Below are 9,475 nucleotides of genomic sequence, written 5' to 3' on the forward strand. Positions count from 1 at the left end.
GAAGCATATGGAACTTTGGACATGTACTTCCTTCCTTCTTCTCCACTTATCAGAGTCTATCACCTGCATTGCTTCAACAAAATGCTCTGGTTCTCCAGCATCAGTCAGAAGAAATAGTAAGAGAGAGAGTTAACCTATCTGGAGCATTCGTGACTCTTTTATATCTCCTTAATGTAGGTTCAAGAGTAACTGATCCCAAATTTGATTCAAGTCCTGACTCCAGATTTGGTTCTGCATTTGATTCTATCTCTGGTTCCGGTTCTGGTTCTGATCCAGATTCGGCTTCTGGTTCTTCATCTTCAATTTCAGAATCAGTTGTAATCCCTCTAGCCACTTTATTTTCTGAGATTTCTTCTAACTCAACTGTTTCAGATGTATGTTTGATGGTGCTGGTTGGTTCTACTTCAAGCTTGTCTTTGTACATCACATTTTCATTAAATGTGACATTCCTATTTCTTTGGATCTTTTTGTTCTGCTCATCCCAAAATCGATAACCATAATTATCATCACCATATCCAATAAAGAAATATTTTTTGGTCTTAGGATCAAGATTATCTCTATCATTAGATTTTATATGCAAATAAGCAACACAACAAAAATTCCAGATTTGAGAGAGTTACGTCCTTTCTTGTCCATACCTCCTCAGGAATTTCAAAATTCAGCGATACAAAGGGTCCCCTATTTATGATGTAAGCTGTCGTGTTAACAGCCTCGACCCAAAAATACTTCGGCAATCCAGAATGTATTCTTATACTTTTGGCTCGTTCATTCAAGGTTGTGTTCATCCTCTCAGCAACGCCATTTCATTTCGGTGTTCCAGGAACTGCCTTGATCATTCTGATCCCATTTCCAAGCAGAATGCTTTGAACTGTTGACTATCATATTCTCCTCCATTGTCAGACTTCAGACATTTTAACTTTAGACTTGTCTAATTTTCAACTTCAGCTTTCCATCTTTTAAAGGTAACAATCACATCAGATTTATTTTTCAGAAAATAAACCCATACCTTTCTTGTGGAATCATCAATGAAGGTGACATAATAGCGTGAGTCTCCCAGAGAAGTTACAGGAGCTGATCCCCACACATCTGTATGCACTAGTTCCAGCTTCTCTTTCTTTGGCGTCCTTCCCACATTTGAGAAACTAACTCTCTTTTGTTTCTCGTAAATGCAATTTTCGCACAAACCTAATTCAACATGTTTTAGGTTTGACAACTTTTCTTTGGATGCCAACAACTTCATTCCCTTCTCACTCATATGCACGAGCCTCCGGCGCCACAATGTTGTATCACGACCATGATCAACTATTGCTATAGTATCTCTTTGTATTGCAGTTGCATACAGTGTTCCCTTCTTAAAGCCTCGTGCCACAACCAAATTTTCTTTGGTTATGTTTCACAATCCGTTACCGAATGTTGTTGTATATCCTTCACTGTCAATCTCACCCATAGATATCAAATTTTTCTTGAGGCCAGGAACATGTCGGATATTTTGCAATTTCCATAGCGTGCCTTGTGAAGTCTTTATATGAACTTCACCTTTCCCGGCTATGTCCAGAGGTTCATCGTCTGCTAGATAAACTTTCCCGAATTTTCCAACAATATAATTATGCAATAATTCTTTGCATGATGTAGAGTGAAAGGATGCACCTGAGTCTAGAATCCAAGATTCGACTGGACTGTTTGCACAATAAATTAGTGCATCACCGACTTGTTCAACAATTACATTTGCTGAATTTTTTTCCTTCTTCTTCTTTGGTTCTCTACATTGACTAATGTAGTGACTCTTTTTATTGCAATTCCAACAAGTAATGTCCTTGCTATTTTTTGACTTCCCTCTTCTCCTTGACTTTGATCTGCCACGATCATGACTATGTCCTCTTTGGTTGGTTCTCCCCCTGCTTTCGGCATTAAAAGCAGATCCTGGGGAATTACTTGATTCTCTTCGATGAATATCTTTGCTTAGAACCAAGTTTCTAATATCATTCAATTTGAGTTTGGTACTTCCCGATGAACTGCTAACTGTAGTTACCATTGCAGACCAACTCTCCGATAGAGATGATAGTAGAATTAATACCCTGATTTCGTCATCAAATGTTATATTAATAGAACTCAACTGAGTTAATATTATATTAAACTCATTGATATGTTCCGTGACATATCCAGCTTCTGTCATCTTTAAGTTGAACAATCGACGCATCAAATAGACTTTATTTGAAGCAGATGGCTTCTCGTACATATTTGATAACGTCTTCATCAGGCCTGCAGTAGTCTTCTCATTAATAATGTTAAACGCCACATTTCATGTTAGCGTCAAACGAATCACACAAAGAGCTTGGCAATCTAATAGATCCCAATCCGCTTTGGCCATAGTCTCTGGTTTTACCTCGGTCAGAGGTAAGTGTAACTTTTTCTGATACAAATAATCCTCTAATTGCATTTTTCAGAATCCAAAATCTTTGCCATTGAACTTGTCAATCTTAACCTTCCCTTCTTCCGATGCCATTTTTCACATAAAATATTTATGTGAATAGTAACGATGATCAATAGTGTCGCACTATTCTTGTGAATAATACATGCACCAATACTGTACTTTTCTACAAGAATTACATTGTCTGTGCTCTGATACCAGTTGTTGGGAAGCATGTCAGGCTAATAGAAGAGAAAAAATATTTAAAAAAGAAAAGCAATAAATTTCAAGACAAGACAAGACAAGATTTTCGTGGTTCGGCAATTTTTGCCTACTCCACGGCCATACAAAGCATAGCTCTTTATTTTGAAGAGAGAAAGAAGAAGTTGAGGGACGATATGCAAATGAAAATGCAGACTCCTTTTATAGGCATTTGAATGCCCTGCCGACGTAAGCACTTACATGATATTTTCATCTCTTATTGACTTTTCTTTCTTTTGTTTTATCTACTTTTCTTTCTTTTGTTTTATCTACTTTTCTTTCTTTCACATATAACAACAGGGTTGCTCCTATCAGTCGGTCGACAATGCATGAGATTAGTTCTTGTCCGTACTTTTGGAATAGATTAAATTTTGCCAAGGATATTTTTATTTGGAAAAAAATAGTTTCTAGTTCTTTTTAAGTACAAGCTAGTTTTTTCAACTTTTTTCCCACATCACCTTTACAACTACTCAAGATTTTTAACATATACTAAAAGTTTGATCGAATACCTTAATTTTCCAAAATAAACATTTGACAAAAATAAGCACTTTCAATATTCCGGAAGCTTGGCGAAACAAATTATAAACGCATTTCCGAGGTGACACGCGTCTGTTAATTAAAATGCTTAGCTTTTGATTGGGAGAACTGAATTTGCCAAGATAAGAAGGCTAGTTTAAATAGCCATTCATTCAATTATGTTAACTTGGGTTGCTTGTTAAAATACGTCACTCCAAGCAAAGATTTTCCGGTTTAAGAAGAGTTCAGTACAAGAGGGAACAAATTAATCATCTGACTTGGCCAAAATCACAATTTTATAGTAGTAGTATTTAACATATTGTCACAAAAATCAAATGAACGTTTGTTTTCTACACATCTTTGCTTGTTTCTTTTTATTTTTGTGGATTATTTATATCTTCAAGATAAGAAGCCAGAATCACCAAAAAGTTTGAGGTAGTAAAGTAACATATATATATATATACTATAGTTGTTCTTAAATTGACATTCATATATCGTTCAACGTTGGTATACAATAATATTAGTAGTACAAAATTAAAAATGGGGTAGGGCCTTTTTCTTTTTCTGTTTTCTCTATTTTTTTTCTTCCGGCTGTAGGCTACTAGGCTTTGCGGGGAGAAGAGCAGGGATATGAAATTCACTTTTTTTCACGCACCACTAATTAGAATGAAATGTCTATCATGTCGAGGGCTAACTTCTTCATCATATGAGATTCTACTTCTCTTGAGGTTGTGCTGCTCCCTGCTTTCACAACGATTAAGTCAAAATCAAAATCTTATTACAACAACAACAACCCAGTGAGATCTCACATGTAGGGTTTGGGGAGGATAGTGTGTACGCAGACCTTACCCTTACTCCGGAGGAGTAGAGAGGCTGTTTCCGGTAGACCCTCGGCACAAGAAGGAAAGAGACAATGTATCAATAGCAGCAAAGGAATCCTAACAGATAACACCAGCAACGCAATAACCAGAAAATAGAGAGCAAAGTATTAACACTAAGCATCAACAAAGGCACAATACTACATACGCAAGGGAATAATATGTACATACAGGGCCGCTAAACATACTATAGCCTAACTTTCGACCCTAAAGAAGTATTAAGCACACAACTGAAGCCCCTAGCAGCCTAAAACAAGACACTATCACACTAGCCTCCTATCTCCTAACCTACAACCCTAGTGCTTGACCTCCACAACTTCCTATCAAGGTCCATGTCCTCGGAAATCTGCATCCGCACCATGTCTTGCCTGATCACCTCTCCCCAATATTTCTTAGGCCGCCCTCTACCTCTCCTCATACCCGTCAAGGCCAGCTGTTCATACCTCCTCACCGGTGCATCCAGGCTTCTCCTCTTCACGTGTCCGAACCATCTAAGCCTAGCGTCCCCCATCTTGTCTTCCATGGGAGCCACACCCACCAGCACCCGAATATCGTCATTCCTAATCTTATCTAGCTTAGTGTGTCCGCACATCCATCTCAGCATCCTCATCTCTACAACTTTCATCTTCTGGATATGAGAATTCTTCACTGGCCAGCACTCTGCACCATACAACATGGCCGGCCTAACCACCGTTCTATAGAACTTTCCTTTAAATTCCGGAGGCACCTTCCTGTCACACCGGACACCAGACGCTAGCCTCCATTTCATCTACCCCACTCCTACACGATGCGTGACATCCTCGTCAATATCCCCATCCCCCTGTATAATCGACCCCAGGTACTTGAAGCTCCCTTTCTTGGGGATGACTTGTGAGTCAAGCCTAACATCCACGTCCGCTTCACCTGGCACGCTGCTGAACTTGAACTCCACGTATTCAGTCTTAGTCCTGCTCAGCTGGAAACCTTTAGACTCAAGGGTCCGTCTAGCACCTCCCCTTAGATATGGTGTGTCAGTGCGTCCATCGTCAGGGCAAATAAGAACGGGCTGATCGCAGATCCTTGATGTAGCCCCATAACAACCGGGAAATGCTCCGAGTCGCCACCCACTATCCTAACCCGAGTCTTAGCTCCATCATACATATCCTTAATCACTTTAATATAAGCCACCGGAACACCTTTCACCTCCAGGCATCTCCAAAGAACTTCCCTAGGTACCTTATCATAAGCTTTCTCTAGGTCAATAAACACCATGTGCAAATCCCTCCTCCTATCCATGTACAGTTCCACCAACCTCCGAATAAGATGGATCGCTTCCGTAGTGGAACGACCAGGCATGAACTCAAACTGATTCTCGGATATCGACACCAGCCTCCTCTCCCCCGCTTCCACTACCCTCTCCCACACTTTCATGGTATGACTCAATAGCTTGATGCCCCTATAGTTGTTACAGTTCTGGATATCTCCTTTGTTCTTGTATAGCAGAACCATCGTACTCCACCTCCATTCCTCTGGCATCTCCTTCGTCTTGAAAATAACACTAAACAGCTCAGTTAGCCACTCCAATCCCGCTCTACCCACATACTTCCAAAATTCTACTGGAATTTCATCTGGCCATGTTGCTCTGCCCCTGCTCATCTTACGCATAGCTTCGAAAACCTCCTTGACTCTGATGCGCCTTTAGTAGCTAAAATCTCGGTGATACTCAGAGTGCTCCAATTCCCCTAGCACAATGTCTCTGTCCCCTTCATCATTTAGCAGCTTATGGAAGTACGTCTGCCACATCCGCTTAATTTGCGCGTCCTCTATTAACACTTAGCCTTCATCATCCTTGATGAACCTCACTTGGTCTAGATCCCGAGTCGTCTTCTCTCACCTTGGACAGCCGGAACAACTTCTTATCTCCGCCTTTTTTCCCCAATTCTTCGTATATGCGACCAAATGCTGCACTCTTCGCTTCCATGACCGCTAACTTTGCCACCTTCTTAGCTTTCTTATAACTTACTCTGTTCCTATGCCTCTCCTCCTCGTGCGTCCGCGTTCCACCACCAGTCACCCTGTGCCCGCCCAAGTAACCCTTCGAGACCCCTAGTACCTCTCGTGCCGCCTTCCCAATACTGTTTGCCGTCATCATCAACATACCGCTAGCTTCCCCACTACTTCTCCAGGCCCCATAGCCAATAACCTCCTCCCCAGCTCGTGAGCTTTCTCCTTCGTCAAGGCACCCCACCTAATCCTCGGACTACCCCAAACCACCCTCCCCTTCCTCCTTATAGGGATGCTGACATCCACCACCAAGAGCTAATGTTGGGTCGCGAGTGACTCACTCGGGATAACCTTGCAATCCTTGCACAACCCTCTATCATACTTCCTTAGGAGAAGATAATCGATCTGAGTCTTAGCTACCGTACTCTGAAAAGTAACCAAATGCCCCTCTCTCTTCGAGAACATAGAGTTCGCAATCACTAACTCAAAAGCCTTAGCGAAATCCAATAGAGAAGTTCCACCTCCGTTCCTAACCCCAAAGCCACAGCCACCATGCACCTAGCCATAACTAGCTACTGACGCGCCGATATGCCCGTTGAAATCCCCTCCTATAAATAACTTCTCCGTGGGCGGAATACCACGCACCACTTCATCCAAACCCTCCCAAAAATACCTCTTCATCCAAACCCGCTTGGGGCGCGTAGGCGCTAATGACATTTAGAAAATCAAAATCTTATTATTACCCAAAATTACCTTTTCTTTATTTTTAAAGAAATTCGGCAGTTAAATCTTCCCACCTCTCTTACAACTAGTTCTCTTTAATCATAAGTATTTCTTTAGTATGTTTTTCAGTTAGCTTTGTTTTAAGAACAACTAAGGGGAGTTATTTTGGAAAACGTGGTCAAATCTTGAAATAAAATAAGATTTCGTGCAACTCTAAATTTTCATTAAGAGAAGGAAGTGATTTATTGAGATACAAGTATATATGGTTAAGTAAGAAAAACTTATGTACAAAGCATATCATGCATTTATTTACTTGATGTAAATACTAGAGGTTTTTACCAGATAAATATGTGTTGATTTTCATGTTTGATTATAACAAAGAGTACTTATTTCAAAAAACCGTACATACCTTAAAAAGAATTTGACATAGTGTGGTTGGTCATTTGATTGGTGAAGTTATTGAGAGTACAAGAAGAAAGTGGGAGAAGTGGAAAGTTTTGGCAATTACAAATCTCAATCATATTGCCATCAGGGTCATGGAAGAAGAGTTGATCCACAATGATTTCACTGTCCTTCACAGTTGCAGTAACATATTCAATGTTCATATCACCCAATTTCTGCATTATGAGGTCCATATCTGTGCATTGGAATGAAATGTGATTGTCCTTTGGGTTTATCTTTCCCTTATTTTGTTGCACATCTTCTTTTCCTAGCAAATGAATTCCGATTCCATGATTAAACAACCTATAAAATAACAACAACAAAATATCAGACACAACAGTTTTTCATTAATATATATGTGAATTGGTGCACACAAAACCTTTTGAAACATGTTTACAAAGTTGTATACACTGTCGGTACGAGGAATTTTTACATATACCAGTAAAATATCTTTATATGTTGTAGTAGGTAATCTCATTATTTTAACAATCTCACATGTTAAGGAGGCTTACCCTGCTGATATTATTTTGGGTGACCTGATACTGATAGTATAAGAAATTTACTGACGATCTATATAACTTAAACTCTTAAAAAAATAATGTGTGCGCGAGAATATGTATGCGTGTGTGTGTGGAGAGGCAAGAAATTAACGTGCATACCAAGCTCCTTCAAAATCAAAGGAAGAAGGCCTCTGGATGAGAACAAAATCAAGTAACTTCCACATAGAATTGGACAGATTTAGGAAGAGACTTGCAAACATGGTTCAATGCCAACAAAGGCATTCTCTTTTCCGATGAGCAGTTGAAAGTAGTGGTTGTCTCCTCGCTTTCTGCTTTCACAATCTCTCTCCCCATTCTTTCTTTCTTTATAAACTCTGGAAATTTTATCTCCCCTGCTAACAAATCTTGGATAGTAATTAAGTAGATAGAACAAAAGAATGATCTTTCTGTGGTTAATTAGGACTTTTGGATTGATAAGTACTGCACATATATATAAGCACATTTGAGCTCAAGAATGTAAAGGGATGGAGTCGATGTACATCTTAAGCATGTCAGTATTTGCACGTTATTGTTATTGTATCAACCATGCATATGGGAAATCAAAGCTTCCTCTCCCAAAAAAAAATGTTTTAGTTTATATTAAAATCAAATAATTTAGTTTTAAGAATAGTAAATTCAAGTGAGAATTTCTATATATAATTTATAATTAATACTTAAATTATGGAATGAAAATTTATAATTGGTCCAAATATTCTTTATCCATCCATCCCTCCCCCATACCCCTTAAGTAGCACGTTCTTATTTTTTAATCTGAGTGACCCAATACTATGTGAAAGCATGTGAAATATGACTACTCCACTGTTCACACATTTGCATGATGAGTCTCTTAGCCCTCATTTGTTTTTTTTAAGATTAAGACGTCTGAATCTGCATACACGTCTGAATATATTAAGATGTGTATTAAGTTCTGAACAGAAATAATTAAGACTGTTTGATTTTTAACATCTGAATGTATAAAATTTATCTTTATTTGAGAATTAATAAATGTAAAATTCAAATGAAATACTAACTAATCTAATATTTTATTAATAAAATGTATAGTTTTTAAAAATATGATAGTTATTGGTGGTGATGGCTAACGGGTGAATGCCGACTAGAGGCGGTGGTTGGTGGTAGTTTTGGTTGATGGTGGTGGTTCATGCTAGTAGCTAATAGTGATTGGTAGTGGTGGCGATTATGATTGAGGATGGTGGTGGTGGGTGGTGATAGTTAATAATGTTGGGTGGTGGTAGTAGTTGTGATTGAGGAAGGTGGTGGGTGGGTGGTGCTAGGTAATAATGATAGGCAGTGTCCGCTGTGGTTGTTGATGGTAATGGGGTGGGGAGTTGTGGTAGTTGAGGCGGATGAGTGTTGATTGTGGGTCAGAATGATGGTTGTCGGAGTGGTGGGGATAGTCGATAATGGAGGCTATGATTGAGGATGATGGTGGCGTGGTGGTAGTGGTGGTGGGTGGTGGTGGTGGTTGAGTATGTTGGTGGTGGTGGCATGGTGGTAGTTGATAATGGTAGGCGGTGGCGGCAATTAATAATGAATATGTGATAGCATCTTAATAAAATTAAGTCTCTGTTATATATCTCAATCATACAGACCTATTCAGACCCATTAAGTGGTTGTGAAGTAAAAAAAACAAACACACTTAATGATTAAGATCTGAATGATTAAGATTCAGACTTTAAAAACAAACGCACTTAGTGTCTGAGATCTGA

General features: G+C 39.3%; 1 pseudogene; it reads right to left on the reverse strand.

The window, feature by feature from the left end:
- LOC109228313 lies at positions 7,020-8,139 on the reverse strand (annotated as a pseudogene).

Source organism: Nicotiana attenuata, chromosome 6 (genome assembly GCF_001879085.1).
Source record: "Nicotiana attenuata strain UT chromosome 6, NIATTr2, whole genome shotgun sequence".
Taxonomy (NCBI): domain Eukaryota; kingdom Viridiplantae; phylum Streptophyta; class Magnoliopsida; order Solanales; family Solanaceae; genus Nicotiana; species Nicotiana attenuata.